At 45.3% G+C, this 19,873-nt stretch overlaps 1 protein-coding gene across 1 annotated transcript in view; it reads left to right on the forward strand.

The window, feature by feature from the left end:
- The window catches only part of LOC119160798 (uncharacterized), a 188,499-nt gene that overhangs the window by 163,740 nt on the left and 4,886 nt on the right, over nt 1-19,873 (forward strand). The window lies entirely within an intron of this gene.

Consider the following 19,873-nt stretch of genomic DNA (forward strand, 5'->3'; position numbering starts at 1 on the left):
GTGTATGTTTTACCACGCATGTCTTGGAGGGGTGTTTTAGATTGTCCACAAGCATTGGCTGCCTACCATGGCATAGAAACTATACACTTCAATAACGTTGAAACTGAAACACTATTAGTTAGATGTGTGGCACTCCTGAGCTCAACAACAAAGGTTTGATCCCAGCCACAGTGTACATATTTCGATGAGGGTAAAATGCTAAGACGCTCGTGTGCTCAAGGGCTCGATTCGCCTGTACCACAAAATCCATTTTACGAGATGCTGCACCTCACCGTTCGTTTCAGTGGTGCAGCAATGGCGTCTTTTAAACGGTGCCATTCGTTTCAAAAAAGCGCTGGAGAGGTACATCACTAAAACTAGTTCATGATTTCCCTGTACCTCCTACTCTGACGGCGCTGGTCTGGTGCAGCTGCACGCACAGCTTAACAAAGGACATAGCATTAGACGTAGGTGCCGTACCCACCTCTACAAATGCGGCGTGTTTTGCCAAGTTATTTGAACCTCATTAAATTAGGCGAGCAGAAATAAAGATTCCACTTTGTCATTCACTTGTGACGTCGAACCACCGAACTCGTGCTGCACAAGTTCTGAACTTATCGTGTACAGCTGTGAACCAGTTCTCATTGGTGCAGGTGGACCAAACTGACCCTTAAAAAATGGAAGCTTGAACATATGAAAAATCAGTGAACACGAGGTGTCAATGCAAATGTTTCGACAGTAGTCTTGCCTCCTGCGAGGCTACAATGTCATTTTTTTTAACCCCTGAAAGCCAGAATCAATTTAAGTTTGCCCACTACTGTACGACTCATGATCACTTCATGGTAGTCATGTGAATCGGCAGAAATTATTAATTGCATTATAAAATGAACACCCCTGCAGTGATTGGCATTAAAGGAATACTGACACCTTTTTTCGAAGGCGAGTTTGTTCTGCCATAAAAATCTGGTGGTGGCGCTGTAGTCACGTGGGCTGGCTGGCGTGGCTGCCTCTGGTGCTTCGCGCGCTTGTTGCGACGACCGCACGCACGGACGGATGAACGCACCCAGCAATTAACCTAGACCCACGCGGTTCCTAATTGTCATTAATTGCCTGTAATTTTATAACCTTGCTAGGACCGTACGTTCGGGCAAAGTTGACTTAATGGGAGCTAGTGCAAAAATAGTTCTCTCCTGAGTGCGCAAGATCCTCCTGCTCAGGAAGCCACGGTTCCTCCAGTGGACCATCTGATTGAAAAAGGGGCCCTAGCATCAGCTGAACGCATGTTTCGGAGTATTCCTGCAGAGCACAGAGAGGTAGGTGGTAGAGCAGAAGAGCGATGTCTGTCTAATAACATTATATGGCAGGTTTTGTTGCTCGAAATTAAGTTTCCGAAACGTTATGACTGCATTGCCTGCAAGAATCTCCTTTTGGAAGTCCCGCATACGGAAAACAGAAACACTGAGTTCACTGCCATATGTGACAACGGAGGCTTGTTGTATCCCTCACAGGAGCTTTTAAGGCAGTTAAGACATCTTCACTGTGCTTTTCAGCCAAGAGAAACTCTGCAAGGACCGCACAGTGGATGTGATGTTGCAGGTGAATGAGAAATTTTGTAATGCCTTAGGTTGCAGAGCAGCCAGATGCGCTCACGATAGAGTTGACCAAATTCTATGTGCTGACCATGCTGCATTTTTATGTAAAAGGGCTCAACAAATTGCGTCACGAATGGCGTCAAAAGAAATGACATGCGAAGATCAGCCGTTGCTCTTAATTCCTCCCTCGTTGCAGCCATGTACTTTGAGAACACTGTGGTGTTTTGTGCCAATAAAGTATTTTTGTTGCTAGTCTTATTTTAATTTTTTACTACGTCATAAAACATCGCTATCTCGGGTCCTTACTACAGCCGTGCCATAGCAGCATCGTCTTGGGAATAATCAAATCCCGAGCTCTCAGTGGATATGTACAAACGTAAACGAAACCGCTCGTAATGAAATTGATATGGGACATATGTTCCTAATGTGTTAATACATGAGGCGCCGAAGTTGCTTGGCTTAATCGTACTTGTGAATACGACTGAGACCTAACGTATGATGATTGTCAATGGCAAATGAACTGGTTAATTTAATCATTGAATTTTTTACGTATACAGTGTTCGCGAGCCTTTAGTTTACCAATTGGCCACATCGTCCTGCGCCCGTTTCCTCCACTTATTGGGACAGCTTTATTTTCACACTAGCTTAAAATGTCCGCCTGTCCAGGTTTCTCTGCGCTTGTCTTAACACAGAGGAAGCTTTCAAAAATATGCTATATTACTCCGCGCCTCCTTTTTTCGGGGAAACACCAAGCGCACATGACTTTCTCCACATTGCTGAGACTCTGCGTTGCGCGTTCCGTACATGGATGAATGGATTGATGTGGCTGTACCCTTTAGATTGGGCGGTTGCTAACTCCACCAAGCCGTAATACTTAGTGAACCAACAACTAGATTTATCTTTTTATCCAATAAATAGTAAAGTATATGACTGGTATTTTGCAGAGAATGGTTTAATTTTCACTCGTGCCTTGACTTTAGCCACCAATCAGATAACCTCCTTCTATAGTTAATTCTACCCGCTTAAAGTATATTTTGCCCTCCCTGTTCCTAAACCCTAGTCCTTTGAAAACTCTGCGCCATCATCCTGAACTATAGGGTGAAGCCCTTTACAGAACATTATCAAGTGTTCAGCAGTTTCCTCCTCCTCTCTGCATGCGCTGCATACCTTGTCTACCCCTTCGTATTTGGCCCGATATGTCTTGGTGTGCAATAGTCCTGTCCTGGCCTCAAACAGTAGAGAACTACCTCGAGTATTATCATAGATCCTTTCCTTGGCAATTTTCTGCTTGAAAGTTTGATAGATCTCTAGTACGGCCTTCTTAATCATGCTGACTCTCCACATGTCAGTCTCCGTTTTCTTCCCCTTCTTCCTAACCAATAGTTCTGTTCGGTTTGGCCCCCTGCTTATTGCTAAGTATTTACCCGTCAATTTTCTGTTTCGCCTCCTCCATTTTGTAACGACATTCTTCATGTAAAAGTAACTGAAAACATTCCCCAACGCTCCTCCCCCACTTCTCTCAATCGCTTCTCAAATTTTATCTTGCTGCTAGCTCCCCTGCCCTCAAATGATATCCATCCCTATAACCTTGCATTCCCTGACCCCACATAGTTTGGCTGTTAACGCGGGACCAGTTCCTCGTTGCCGGTATTTCCCGCATAGAATAACTCTGCTCCCCGCCAGATTGCGCTGTACGTGAGTGAACTAATTACGGTGGTGTTTGCGCTTGTCTACTGGAATGAGAGAAAATGGCTGGGAGACGACTGGACAAGTGAGACGGCTTTTGCTTTTTGCCAAATTGTAACAGCTGCTGCCGCTTGTGTAAAGCGGCGCACTCCTTATTTAGGGTGCTGTTGAAGCTGACCGCCAGGAATCATGGTCGCGGAACATCAAGAGAGGTGGTCGAGTCCTCGGCAACAGCAGCGCTGTTTGAGAGCGATACTTCGAAGCAAGGTTATACAGCGAACTTTCAAGACGACTATCGACGCTAAGGTTATTGAGATCTCCAGACACTTACTACTCTTATCAAATGATGCCATTTCTGCAATTTTCCCTGATACTTCCAAGTACCTTTCAAAATCGCAGCCGAAAAAACAGGATCACAACCTTAATTAGCGATCAGATTCTATCCAAACCGCAGCGAAGACGTGAGAGCAACGTTGTCAAAAGTTGAGTCCAACGACGGTGATCAAGGCAGTTCAGCCGATTCAAGGACTGTCTTTTTCAAGGCTCACCATTCTAAATGAGTGCATGGTCGGAAATTTTTCTGCCATGTGTTGGGGGCTCATTTCTTTATGCCGAGTTGGAAGCCGACGCTGTTGAACATAAAAAGGCAGCATTTTAAAAACTCATTTAGATTAGGAAGCAAGCTGCTGAAAGTGCTGCAACCACCAAATTTCTTCTAAGAGGAAAGAAGTGGCGCCAAGAGAAACTCGTAGCACGAAAGAGTCAGAGTTGCTGATAAACAATGTGATCAAATTGACTTTGTGTCCCGGCGTGGGAATGGGGCCTTTAGCTTGTAAATGCCCATCGTTTAATGAGGCATTCTCTTCGAATAACTGCACGCTTGTGGCAAATGATCTCCGTGCTTGTGTTCACTGCAAATATCAGAGAAAGCTGATACTCAACTAGCTTTTCAAGTTACGATGTCAGAAGATGTTAACGAAACAAAGTCCTCGCAATATACGACGTAACCTTCGGAGAACGAAAGCCAAGCTAAGCAGCGCAAAATTTAGCTTGAGCCGAATGAAAGCAAAATATGAGCAGTTATCTGAAGAAGTAGCTGAGAGAAATAGAAGCCTTCGATTGACGCTTCTCGACCATTTAGTATGTGAAGCAATATAAAAGGTATAGAACACACAGGACCTCACACAGACACTTGTATGCAAAAAAAAATAATAATAATGGATGTTTAGGCGTTCTAAGGTAACACGTTGAAGTTCACCCATAGTATAAAACTGCTATACATACATACTAGTACTATACGTACATACATAACTGCAGTATAAATTTTAGTAACTTCAAAAAGAAACAAGTTTGGCTGGTGTAAACGACGTCCCTGAATTGTAGTCGGGTGTTTTTGTGTACGCTCGATATAGCGAGAGAACGGCTAGTGGCTATGCGGAAGGGCTGAATTTCACCATTAAGTGGCATTTATCGCATAAAAAGCCTCGACGACAACTTGGAACAATACACAAATCGGTCGGCCACGCAGCCTCTCATAGAACCATCACGGCAGAGAGTGCACGTGTAGCGCTTTTTTAGCCAACAGCGCCTTCTAATCGCGCGTTGAGCGGTCATCGCTAGAAGGACCGTCTTTTCGGCGCTGCACGGCACGTTTCCCCTTCTACTACACTGTAGTGCGGTCACAGAACACCTGGTTAGAGTGTACTAGAAGTGTTTCTGTGTTGAGTGGCGTGACCACGCCTCGCCGCCTAATCCCTTGCGTGTTGCCCGCAGCGGCGGCGCTGCAGTTGAATAGTAGTGAAAGAGCCACGTGCCGCGTGCAGGAACTGTTATGCGCTTCGGCTCCGCCATCGCGCTTTCTTGATGCAGATTTCTTCGTACCTGCCCATCATTCATGTCTAGCAAATGATGCCATAGCCCTTGAATTATGACACGCCAATCCACTGAATTTGAGCTCTATAAAAGCACTTGTGAGAGATCGAAAATAATTCAGAAAGCGTGTATTTTATATTCATTGCTTCTCCCTTAACTCTTTCTACGTTGCTTAGGCGTCTACAATATTCAGTATAACTGAACCGATTCATTGGAAGTTAGCTGTGGTCAGAAAGCTGTGTGATTAAAAAGCAAATACTGTGTCACGCGCACGCAAAACCGGAAAGCCATAAGTAAAGATGGGGGAGAAAGGGAATCTGAACCCCTACACCACGAAATGTTTTCGTAATTCAACTTTTCTGGGTATACTAAAATATTTACACGCATTCACAGCGACCAAGAAGTGCCAAAGTTAGGCGTTCTGCTGCACACCCCACCCCCTCAAAAAAACTAAAAACAAATCTGCCATGGATAGCCCTGCGCCAATAGTTTACAGTTGGCGAAGCTCAATATAGCATGTCTCTACAAATGCCCACTGTAGATTTCACCTTTTCGACAGCATGAGCTCTCAAAACTAGTTCAAGGCTAACGTTGTCGGACGAGACATGCAACGCCAAAAAATAGTAGCTGCGCTGGGTATAGCATGAATATATATATATATATATATATATATATATATATATATATATATATATATATATATATATATATATATATATATATATATATATATATATATATACATATATATATATATATATATATATATATATATATATATATATATATATATATATATATATATATATATATATATATATATATATATATATATATATATATATATATATATATATATATATATATATATATATATATATATATACATATATATATATATATATATATATATATATATATATATATATATATATATATATATATATATATATATATATATATATATATATATATATATATATATATATATATATATATATATATATATATATATATATATATATATCTGTGTGTGTGTGTGTGTGTGTGTGTGGATGAAATAGGTGATCAGAGTTTCTTCCGCCTACCGTAATAAAAGTTATAAACTTCGAGAATAGTGCAATATAGAAAACAAAATAATAAAATATTTATTAAATCCTAACAGATTCGGCTGGTGGACCAGCCTTCTTCGGAGGATCTAAGCGAAATGATACAAGTTCCCGTCGCAGAGGGCTACCCTCTAAGTTTGAAGACCCCCAAAATGAAAAAAAGAAAAAAGAGAAAAAAGAGAAAAAAAACGAGATAAACCGGCGAACGAGGCAGCAACATACAACAAGAAGAAGGAGAGGAAGATAAAAGGAGCGACGGAGAGCCGCCGGAAGCGGGCGGGTAATCTTTGCATTGTTTCTAGGGATAGATAAGACGCGCCGCCAGCGGAGAAGATCAAAGAAAAGCGAAAAAGTGAAACATATTGCCGCTTACTCCACACATGGATCGAGTTAAAGTTCACGTGGTTCGGCGGCTGGCCCGCGGCATCGGTCTAAACACACACAAACAAGAAACATACGACCCGCTCCAGCTCCAGGAAAATATTGGCCACGATGGAAAGCCAAAGTGCCCTCTCCCCCTCCCCCATCTGCCCTCTCTTGCAGAAAAGTGTACAACCAGTCATACTCAAAATGAATGAATGGATATTCTTTAAAGGATGAACAAACAAAACCGTAAACGAAAATAATGAAAATAATAGCAAATAATAATAAAGTACTTAAAAATGAAAATAAAATCTAATAATACTAACACGCGCCAGTTGGTGCACGTAGCATCGAATTCGTTTATTTTCACGCGCTGTAGTGATCATCCTATGTGTGCGACTTCACGTATGTATAAATAAATTAATTGAGTAATTCACGTTCTGTGTTTCACGAAACTTCGCGGAGGCACGTCAGTCGCCTAGGGCTCTCGTTGATTCCGTGGGTAAGTGATCTGAAAATCTTTATGTAGCATGACTCCCGTTGTTCGCGCTCCGGAAGCCGGATTGTAGCCGGATTTGTCTCGAAATATATATATATATATATATATATATATATATATATATATATTGTGGGAGTAATAATTCAATGGGCCAGTTAGTCTTCGTGAAGGTATGGGATATGGCACAACGGGAGCGTTGTGAACAAGGACAAATATATTTATTTCCCAACAGTTTCGGGAGGGGTCCTCCCTTCATCAGTCAGTGCCACACTCGCCGCCATTGTTACTAGTGGCGCGGACTGACACTCCCACGTTTAAATTGACATAGATACCCGATAAAGTGGCTGGGGGGATAGCTGTCGTGGTAGCTCAGTGGTAGAGCGTCGAACGCGTTATTCAAAGGTCGCAGGTTGGGATCCTGCCCACGGCAAGTTATCTTTTCACCCACTTTTCTTTCTTCTGATTTACATTACAATCGGCCTAATAACTTCCCTTATACCTCCCTTGGCATTATGGTCTGTAAGATCTCCTTATTATTGTGTAAACACAAAAAACGAGCCCTTAAGTATACACTTGTTTGCCTTATTCATTAACGAGGGTCTCGTACTGGTAGGCTTGGTGCCTTTAGGTTGTATACGAGTGACTATTTGGTCAGCTGCCAGTTAGTAATAAGTTCACGTTCTACGTGACGCCAAACAGGCTCATAAAGAGTGTGCCACACTCGCCGCCATGGCTACTAGTGGCGCTGACTGACACTCCCAAGTTTAAATTCGCATAGATACCTGATAAAGTGTCGGGCGGGGGATAGCTCAGTGGTAGAGCGTCGAACACGTTATTCGAAGGTCGCAGGTTCGGATCCTGCCCAGGGCAAGTTATCTTTTCACCCACTTTTCTTTCTTCCCATTTACATTGCAATTGGCCTAACAACTTCCCCCATACCTTTCTTGGCATTATTGTCTGTTAGATCTCATTAATATCGTGTACACACTAAAAACGAGCCCTTAAGCATACACTTGTTTCCCTTATATATTGTGGGCCTTTGTTACTTACATCATCATCATCCCTGCATCATCACAATCACCACTTGTCTTTGTCCTCATTGCCACTCTGGGTCATCATCATCGTCATCGTCTGTGTACTGGCTCTGCCCGTTCGTTTTTCGAGGTCTTTCCTCAAATAAACGCTGACGCAGCCAAGACTACCAAGACTTCATACGTGGTGGAGGTGGATTTTTGGTCCTCTGACCTCCCGCAGCCCGCTATACCCCCTGGAGCTTCGTTCAGGCCGCCGCTTGCGCCCACAGTCAAGCAGCATGTCCCAGACCGAGCCTGCCGGCACTGATGTCATCAACCACGCACCGCCGCAAGCTGCCCCTCCTACTTACATACACGGACATCAGCGGGAACCCCCGCTCTTTGCTGGTCTTCGGGGAGAAGACGTAGAAAACTGGCTTGATGACTACGACCACGTAAGGGCCGCTAATAGGTGGGACGAGGCCGCCAAACTGCGTTACGTGCCTTTTTATCTGACCAGAGTCGCGAAGACATGGTATTTCAACCCCGTCATTGGCTTGCCCGACTGGGCTACCTTCCAGCAGCAGCTGCGACACGTTTTGGGACACCGGACATTCGATCTGCCGTCGCGAAGAGGACACTCGATACTCGCTGACAACATCCCGGCGAATCGTACACTTCATACATCGAGGATGTCCTCGCACTGTGCCGACGTGTCAATCAATCCATGCCGGAATCGGACAAAGTGCGCCATATATCGAAAACCAGTGGGCCTGTTGCCTTTAATGCCCTCGCTGTGCAAAACCCAGCTACCATCGCTAATGTCGCGACGACATGCCAGCACCTTGATGCGCTGGACTCCGTTCGTCTCCAACCGGACATTGACGACCACCACTCCACGTCTCATGGCCATCTGCGTGACCTCATCCGGGACATTATACGCGAAGAATTGCGGTCTATGGGCTTCACACCTCCTTCACCGCCTCTTACACAGTCTTCGGGAGTGCCTTTGCGTGACATCATCAAGGAGGAACTTACATCCCTGACCGGCTCTGCGCACGTACAGCCACCTGCTTCTCGCCCCATATCCACCTACCCTCAAGTTGCTGCCGTGCCTCCCAGAGACGCTCACGTGACTTTGCCGCTGCCATCCTATGCGTTGGTTGCTGCCGTTCCCCCGGTGAACTACCATTCCATGCCCCCTGACCCTTCTTCGTCCTACGTGACCTCACTATCTCTAGGTGCCCCGCACGCCTTCTACTCCCCATCGTGGCACTCGTCCCACCCTGTCTGCTACTACTGTGGCTATCGCGGCCACATATCTTGTTTCTGCTGAAAGCGCCAGCAAGATGAGCGTCGGAACGACATGCACGAACGGGATTTGTACACTGGGGTCTGTTATCAAGGTCGGCATTATTCGTCTCCTCCGCACCAATCTCCATCACCTCCGGCATCGACTGCACGGCGGAACAGCCGAAACACGAGACGCCGCTTGCCTTCGCCTTTCCACCGTTCCACTTCTCCACTTCAACCCGCCTCATCCTTCTCAAATATTCATTCGGAAAACTAAATGATGCAGTTTATGGAAAAAAACTGCATTCGGAATTAGAACTTAAATTCCTCCATCAGGCCCGTGTAACATGCTTTCTGTGGAAGTGGAAGGAGTGCGAGTCGATGCTTTGATGGACACAGATGCGACATTGCCTGTGCTGCGGGCTGATTTGTGTGAACATTTAAGGAACGTAATGACGCCTTACGACGGCCCCACGTTAGGTGCTGCCCAGGGGAACGTCATTCGCCCTTCCGCATTTTGTACTGTGCGTGTTTTCATCGACGGCATCCGCCATCATGTCCAGTTTGCTGTCCTGTCTCGCTGCTCTCACCAACTAATTTTAGGGTGGGATTTTCTATAATCTGCTTCCGCGGCGATTTGTTGTGGACAACGCGTCGTTCACCTCGCTGACACCGACTACATGCTTGACGACGACAATCAGAAGCCACTTCGTCTGGTCGCTGCGAAAGACATCGAACTGCCGCCACTACAAGAGCAAATTGTCAGCATTACGTCTAACGACATCTATCACGGGGATGTATTGGTCTCACCGTCACCACTTTGCGTCCGCAAAGGTATAGTTCTTCCGTCCGGTGTAGTTCGTTTTTGCAATGGCTCGGCACTTGTCACTGCTGTCAACTCTACACCGGAGAAGATCTTACTGCCACAGGGCACTACTGTGGCCCGTGTTGCTGGCTTCGAGCCTGTATTTGTCACGCCACTTCAGGCCATCGCATCCAAAGAACCTTGCCTCGGTGAGCATGTTTCTTCCTCCGCCTTTACCACCGCTATCAGCAGCGAATTGACAAATTCACAGAGGCAGCAGCTGCTCGCATTGTTACAGAAACATGCAAATTCTTTCAATATTTGCTCGTCTAAGCTGGGCCGCACTAATACTACAGCACATCGAATTCAAACTGTTGGGACATCTATCGTACACCGCCGACACTACCGCATGTCTCTAACTTAAAGAAAAATTATAGAAGAAAACGTTGCGGACATGCTTAAACGGGAAGCCATCCGTCCCTCATCTAGCCCTTGGTCGTCTCCTATTGTTTTGGTCCATAAAAAGGATGGCTTTGTGTGGTTTTGCGTGGACTACCGGGCGCTCAATAATATCACACGCAAGGACGTGTACCCTATGCCACGCATTGACGACGCCCTTGATTCCCTACGAGGCAAGGAAATCTTTTCAATCATCGACTTGCGTTCTGCGTACTGGCAGATCCCCATGCATGAAGACGATAAGGAGAAAACGGCATTCGCAACCCCCGACGGGCTATATGATTTCAACGTGATGCCTTTCGGGCTCTGCAACGCACCCGCGACTTTTGAGCGCATGATAGATACCGTGCTGCGTGGCCTGAAATGGAAAAGTTGCCTTTGCTACCTGGACGACATTATTACCTTTTGGTCAACGTTTCCTCAACACCTAGAACGATTGGATCAAGTTTTGACGTGCCGTGCCGGCGCCGGGCTTCAAATAAACACCAAGAAATGCTCTTTCGCTAGCAAATCTATTAAGGTCTTAGGACACGTCGTTAGCAAAAATGGTATCCGGCCCGACCCTGACAAGATTTCTGCAGTGCTTCACTTTCCGCGTCCCGAAAAACCAAAGCAGCTTCGCAGTTTCCTTGGCCTCGCCTCCTATTTTCGCCGGTTTATCCAGAAGTTCGCTTCTATTGCTGCTCCATTACACCAACTACTTGCTTCCAACGTCCCCTTTCTGTGGTCTCAAGAATGTCAAACGGCATTCGACCTGTTGAAGCGGGCACTCACGTCTGAACCTCTGCCCTGACACTTTGACGAAGCCGCACCGACTATCCTTCATACCGACGCTAGCGGCCTTGGTATAGGAGCCGTTCCTCTACAACGCGACAAGTCTTCCCCAGAGAAAGTTGTTGCATATGCCAGTCGCGTACTCACCCCTGCCTAGAAGAACTACACTCTAACTGAGGAAGAGTATTTGACTGTGGTTTGGCCGGTCCAGAAGTTCCGTCCCTATCTTCACGGCCGTCACTTCACAATCGTTACGGACCACCATGCCTTATGCTGGTTTTATACACTCAAGAACTTGTCCGGACGCTTGGGTCGGTGGATACTACGCTTGCAGGAGTACGACTTGGACATAACTTACAAGTCAGGCAGAAAACATCAAGACGCCGACGCTTTATCTCGTTGCCCGCTTTCAACTACCCATATCCGCGTTGGTGAGAACTCAACCGCCACATCTACCAAAGTTGATACGCTCGCATCAATAAGGCAACCCTCTTCGGTCGACGAGCCAACATTTATCTCCTACCAGCGGTCCGATTCATACTGCAGACGCATGATGGACCACCTTTCGGGCGTTTCTCATCCACCCAACGCGCGCCTCCGTCGTCAACTCCTGCACTTTAAGCTGGAAAATGGGGTTCTCTACCACCACGTCTATCAACCTGACGGTCAGCGCTGGGTTTCTGTACTGCCACGCTCTCTTCGACTTCAGGTGCTCGAAGCCTTCCACGACGACTTGACTGCTGGTCATCTTGGTTTTAAAAAAACTCTTGACCACATTCGATGTCGTTATTACTGGCCTGGCCTTTCTTATAGTGTAGCGCGGTACGTCGGCTCCTGCTACCCATGCCAGCGTCGTAAACTCCCCACGTCTGCACCTGCTGGACCTCTACAGCCACTTCCGTGCTCTTCAATGCCATTCGAGGTTGTAGGTGTTGACCTTTACGGGCCTCTCACCGTCACATCTGCTGGCAAACGATGGATAGTGACCGCCGTGGACCACCTGACACGCTACGCTGAGACTTCCTGTGTTATTACAGGCTCAGCTGTGGAAGTTGCAGACTTTATTCTTCACGCAATAATACTGCGTCATGGGGCTCCTCGTGTACTGCTTAGTGACCGCGGCAAAGTGTTCCTGTCACAAATGGTAAATGAAGTACTGCGCGCTTCTGTAACTACTCACAACACAGCTTCAAGCTACCACCCTCAGACAAATGGTCTCACAGAAAGATTTCACAGAACCCTTGCTGACATGATAGCCGTTTACGTCCAACCCGACCACAAAACTGGGATACTCTTTTACCATTCCTGACATTCGCTTACAACACCGCCGTTCAGCGAACAACTTGCTACTCACCGTTTTACCTCGTGTACGGACGCACCCCGACTACCTCTCTCGACATCTCCTTCTTTAACAGCCATGGGAATTCATGTTGATTGATATGTGGGGTTTAACGTCCCAAAACCACAATATGATTATGAGAGACGCCGTAGTGGAGGGCTCCGGAAATTTAGACCACCTGGGGTTCTTTAACGTGCACCCAAATCTGAGCACACGGGCCTACAACATTTCCGCCTCCATCGGAAATGCAGCCGCCGCAGCCGGGATCCGAACCCGCGCCCTGCGGGTCAGCAGCCGAGTACCTTAGCCACTAGACCACCGCGGCGGGGCCCATGGGAATTCATGTCAGTCTTCTAGCGAAGAATACATTTCCCGTCTAGCCCAGTCTCGCCATCAGGCTCGCATCAATACTGAAGCGAGACAGCACGAGCGGAAGATCATCTATGATGAATCCCACCGCGTTGTGTCTTTCCAACCAAATGACGAGGTGCTGCTTTTCACACCTATTCGCACTCCTGGTCTTTGTGACTAATTCCTACTACGCTTCATCGGGCCATACATTGTTTTAGAACAGACTTCGCTAGTTAATTATCGTGTCACACCACTCGTCGCCCCAACAGACCGCCGCTACCGCAGCGCAGAGATTGTCCACATTTGTCGCATGAAACCTTTCACGCGACGTTCCCCGTAACTTTGACTTACGGCTACGGCGGACAGGGTGTCCACTTCTAAGTGGGAGGAATTAGTGTGGGCATTTGTTACTTACATCGTCATCATCCCTGCATGATCACAATCACCATCATCAGCTTGTCTCTTTGTTCTCATTGCCACTCTGGGTCATCATCATCGTCATCGTCCGTGTACTGGCTCTGCCCGTTCGTTTTGCGAGGTCTTTCCTCAAATAAACGCTGATGCAGCCAAGACTACCAAGACTTCATTATATATATATATATATAAATTTATATATATATATATATATATATATATATATATATATATATATATATATATATATATATATATATATATATATATATATATATATAAGGTTGTAAACGAGGGACCATTAATCAGCTGCCCGCTCGTAATAAGTTCACGTGCTACGTGACGCAAAACATGCGCATAAAAGACTGTTTCACACTCGTCTCTTGGCTTAAAGATGGCGCTGACTGACACTCCTACTTCTAAATTCACATATAAACCCAAAAAAGTGGATGGAGGGAAGGCCGCTGTGGTAGCTCAGTGGTTAGAGCATCGAACACGTTATTCAGAGGTCGTAGCTTCGATTCCTGCTCACGACTGGTTATTTTTTCACCCACTTTTCTTTCGTCTTATTTACATTCCATTGGTTCTAATAACTTCCCTGTACATTCCTTGGCATTATTGTCTGTTAGATCTCATGTATATATATATATATATATATATATATATATATATATATATATATATATATATATATATATATATATATGTGTGTGTGTGTGTGTGTGTGTGTGTGTGTGTGTGTGTGTGTGTGTGTGTGTGTGTGCGTGTGCGTGTGTGACGCATTCACAAGGTAATTCTAGGAGAAGCCGACGAAGAGGAAGTGCGCGTGCATTAGAATAAACGCATGGCATCTGGACCACGCGTGTCTCCATTTTGTAGCGTCACACAAGTCGACAGGATCGACCTCATCAACGTGACATGGCTAGGCCAAAGCCTCCGCTCAGCATACAGAAGTTCAAGGGAACACCAGAAAACGTCCCCATTGACAAGTGGCTTCTTCTTTTCGACATGAAGGCAGCCGAGGCATCATGGACTCACCGCGATCGGGTCACTCACTTCAACAAATACATTGAAGGGGAAGCGTTCAAGTGGTATTTGACAGAGATTTTCGGCAACGGCGAGACAACTTGGGACGATATCAAGCGTGACATGCAAGCCCGCTTTGCTTCGACTCACGGAGATGCCTTCCGTCTCTTCATTCACTACCGACTGAAAGGAGGGCAGACCATCAAGGACTACTACGACGAGAAAAAGCGACTGGGTTCCTTGGCTGACCTGAAAGAGTGCCACATCATTTCTGGGCTGACTGATGGTGTTCCTCCTGATGTGGAACTGGCGCTCACCGGACTGTCTTTCAACTTGTCATTAGAGTGGCTCACCGCTGCTCAACGGGTCGAGACATCTTTAAAACGGGTGAGAGGGGTTTTCTTTACTCTTAACGCTAGTATCGCATCAAGAACTCCACGTCTCTTCAGCAGATCGCAGCAACCGACAATAACTCTTCAACCGCGTGCCCCGCAAAACGAATGTAGATACTGCTCAGCGGCTGGTTTCCCACGACAGTTTCACTGGCACAACGAATTTCCGCACCGAGGCAATGTGACCGCTATTGATACTGAACGGGGAAACCAGGAGGGCGACCCAGAGTTTCATTATTACACTTCAGTGCTCTCATCAACGGAAAGCCAGTAAATGCAATTCTCGATACAGGAGCAACAATTACTTGTATCAGCGAGGATGTGTACAAACAGCTAAAGCTTCAGTTGATGACAGACTCCAACATCATGGTTCAGCAAGTTGCATCAAGCATTCGAACTTTGGGTCGCGTAAACATTCAGTTACAAATTGGGAACGTCATCAAGAAAGTTTATGCACATGTGCTGCGAAGCATGAGAACGCAATTAATTCTGGGCCTAGACAGCGCTTCATACTTCAATCTTTCTGTAAATCTGGAAAGCAAGTCAGTGACACAAGCACGTAAGAATATGAACCTTCCGCATCACAATGAAGAGAAAACCATTCAAGCCCCGCTGATGCGACCCTGACTTCAGAAAACTTATCAGAGCATGAGGCTGTGGCGCTCGACTCTCTTTTAAGCAAGTATGACGAGATATTTTCGAAATCTCAGACAGATATTGGGTGCATCACTACTGAGAAACATAGGATCGCGCTTACCAATGCTGTCCCTATTCGTCGAGCACCATACCGATGTTCACAGGCAGACAAAGTGGAGATCAACAAACAAGTTAACGCTCTCCTCAAGCAAGGTGTTGTGAGGCCTTCATTATCGCCCTACGCCGCACCTGTCATTTTAGCAGAAAAGAAAGGTGAAGGACGCACTCGTCTATGTATTGACTACCGGAAACTCAATGCCATAACGGTACCCGACTTTCAACCAATTCCACGTATAGATGATATTCTTGACCACTTAGGAAAGGCGGAGTTTTTCACTACGTTGGACGTAACGTCGGGATACTGGCATGTCCAAATGCATCCTGACGATGTTCAGAAAACTGCATTTGTCACGATTGATGGTCATTTTGAGTGGTTGGTAATACCGTTTGGGTTGAAGAACGCTCCAGCTACATTTGAAAGAGCCATGAAATCAATAATAGCGAAACATCAGCTCACCAATGTTATTAATTACTTTGATGATGTGGTCGCATACTCAGAGACATTTAATGATCATATACGACACCTTGAGGCGCTATTGAAAGCTCTCAAAACCGAGAACGTAAAGCTCAAACGAAAAAAGTGCCAATTTGCACGCTGCAGCACTGAATACCTGGGCCACGAAATTTCACAAGGAACAGTGACACCTAAGCAAAGTAATGTGGCTGCCATACTCAAATTTCCTACACCAAAACGAGAAAAAGATCTCCAGCATTTTCTGGGCACTGTAAACACCTACCGTCAGTACATCCCCCACTTCAGCGATATCGCTCTTCCACTCACAAAACTACTCCACAAAGGCAGCAAGTGGGTGTGGACAGAAGCATGCGAGCAAGCCTTTCGTGAACTGAAGGAGCGGATAACTGAAGAACCGGTGCTTCGGATATACGACCCTTCGAGACCATGTACTGTGTACTGTGACGCATCTGGCGTAGGCATCGGTGCAGGGCTGAAACAACCTGATGACAAGGGCAAAGAACATCCTGTTGCTTACTATTCCCGCAAACTACTTAAGCACGAGGTGAACTATGCTATTACAGAAAGAGAATGTCTTGCCATTGTAGATGCCATCGATAAATGGCATTGCTACCTTCATGGAAAGTCATTCACTGTTGTAACAAATCACTCTGCAGTTCAGTGGCTGAAGAATGTTAAAAATCCTCAAGGTCGTCTCTTCCGGTGGTCTTTGAAACTGTCAATGTATGATGTGAACATCAAACATCAAAAGGGCGCAAGTAATGTTGAAACAGATGCGCTCTCCAGAGCCCCAATAGTTAATCTTCTATCACACGACGACCTTCAGCGATGCAACAATGAGCGTCCAAAAGGAACGCACTCATTGGAAAATAACATCATCATTGTTAAAAGAAAAGAACTACGGAAAATATACGTGCCCCATGAACTACGCCCAACCATTCTTAAGAATGCACATCAACATTTTGGGCATGTCGGAGTGAAAAAGACGCTATCACTCCTGTCTCCGCAATATTATTGGCCGCATATGGTAACCGACGTTTCCACTTACACTCGGCATTGTGATACATGTTAGAGATGCAAGAAGACGAAAACAAAAAAGTTTGGGACGCTTGAATCACTGCCTCCAGCTGAAGAGCCCTTCGACCTCTTTGCAATAGACACCATAGGAGGATTTTCTGGATATGGCTCGTCAAAAAGGTTTATACACTTGGTTATTGATCATGCGACTCGCTACGTATGGGCGTTTGCTCATAAAAGTGAGAACATCGACGCCTACAATTCATGCTTAAAAACAATTTTTTCTTCTGGAAAACTACGGAAGCTCTTTTCAGACCGTGGAACAGGATTTACCGCAGGAAAATTCAAGCAGTTTTTAAAACATAATCGTGTACACCAACTATTCACCTCATCTCATCATCCACAATGCAACGGCATGAACGAGCGGACAAACCACACTATCGTAACGAGACTTAAATGTAAGATCAATGACGAACCACAGAAGTCTTGGACTAAGCTGCTTCCGGAGGTAATTGACGAATACAACAGAACACCCCACGAAGTGACCGGCTACGCACCTTCCGTCCTGATGTATGGAATTCCATCTTATCCTACTGTACTGGAACAACGAGAAGAAACCGTCGAAGAAGCGCGAAAAACTGCAGTTACCAATTCTATCGCCTACCATAATAAGACAAAGTCATTTATGATAGAAAATTTCTTCCGATTGAGTTCCAAGTCGGTGACCTTGTCCTTTACGAGACACCATGGCATCCCAACAACGGCAAACTGAGCTCTGTCATGGAAAGACCCTACAAGATTCTACGCAAGGTCTCAACAGTGAACTATGAGATCAACCGCTCCGTGCTACCCTTACGTAGAAACTCTGACATTGTGCATGTTAGCAAACGGCGGCGTTATCTTGAACCTTCTGAACTGAGACTTTCTCTAGGGGAGGGGGAAGTGTGACGCATTCACAAGGTGATTCTAGGAGAAGCCGACGAAGAGGAAGTGCGCGTGCATTAATCTGGACCACGACGTGTCTCCATTTTGTAGCGTCATATATATATATATATATATATATATATATATATATATATATATATATATATATATATATATATATATATATATATATATATATATATATATATATATATATATATATATATATATATGTGTGTGTGTGTGTGTGTGTTTACTGTGCACATATAAAAGGAAGGTAAATTTCTCGAAACAATATGCACCACTGCCTGCCTACACGTTTGATAATAATAATAATAAAACTACGCTTTTAATAGAAAACATTGTTAAATATTTCCTCACTTTTAATGGCGTTACGCCAATAAAATATTTTTCAAGCAGTACAATTTAAGCTGTCGATGCAAAATGAGAACTATTTACAATTAATTTACGCAGATTAACAGGCAAGCTATATATAATTGGTTGCCCCGCCGCGGTGGTCTAGTGGCTAAGGTACTCGGCTACTGACCCGCAGGGCGCGGGTTCGAATCCCGGCTGCGGCGGCTGCATTTCCGATGGAGGCGGAAATGTTGTAGGCCCGTGTGCTCAGATTTGGGTGCACGTTAAAGACCCCCAGGTGGTCTAAATTTCCGGAGCCCTCCACTACGGCGTCTCTCATAATCATATAGTGGTTTTGGGACGTTAAACCCCACATATCAATCAAATCAATTATATAATTGGTACTTTTATTGTTTGTTTTACTAAGTTTAGTATGTATTATGCCTTTCGAAAAGCAATAATTATTATCTTCCGCAAAACTGGCATGTTAAAAGACAGTCGTCACCGATTAATGTTGTGACAACAACATTAATCGTGAAATCGGTTTCTCGTGAAACAATCTAGCGCATGTAGGCTCATATGAGGAACACTCTGCTCAGGATATCGTAGAGACTGCCGACAAAACAAGCGTATGATTTAATCACGCCTTTGATACTTCACCTCTCTTTGTAGTTCGCCAGTAGGAACTTATGATTTAACGCAGCTCAAAGAGCTGATTGAGTAAGAAGCTAGGCGGATCCATGCAAATTCCGATTGACATTTTTTTTTCTGGGTTGGCAGGTTCTTGAAACAGTGAATGTCTCGACTCAATTTCGGCATGTCTGCATATTCATTCATTCATCATGGCGTTTAACAGGTGCGTTCACTGATAAAGGCTCAAAAATTCATTAAACGCCCAAAAACGAGCAATTAAACGCTTGCGCAGGCTCGGGCACACGCGCTCCCAATGCAGAGGGGGTGAAAACGTATTTATTTATTTATTTATTTACATGAAATTTTCTGCGGAGAAGCTCCGAGTAGTCGGAGATGCTTGGCTTGCGGTGGGGGGGCCCTTAGTCCAGGGCTCCGCTTGCAGCAGCCGCTCTGCGGGCCCGGTTGATCAGACTCAACTGATCTTCCAGGTTCTCGCTGGCCAGCAGCTCCTCCCATCGCTCCGCTGTTGGATTTTGTACTGGTTGTAAGGTTGTAATGGCCTGACACTCCCACGTGACGTCGTACAGAGTGGCTTTAGCTGAACACCATGGGCAAAGAGGACAGTATGCCGAGGGGTTCATTTTACTCAGGATGTGCAAATTTGGAAACGTGCCGGTTTGAATTTGCCTCCAGCTGACCGATTCCTCTTTATTTAGTGTTCGGTGTGGTAGCGAATAAGCTTTCC

This window comes from Rhipicephalus microplus, chromosome X (genome assembly GCF_043290135.1).
Source record: "Rhipicephalus microplus isolate Deutch F79 chromosome X, USDA_Rmic, whole genome shotgun sequence".
Taxonomy (NCBI): domain Eukaryota; kingdom Metazoa; phylum Arthropoda; class Arachnida; order Ixodida; family Ixodidae; genus Rhipicephalus; species Rhipicephalus microplus.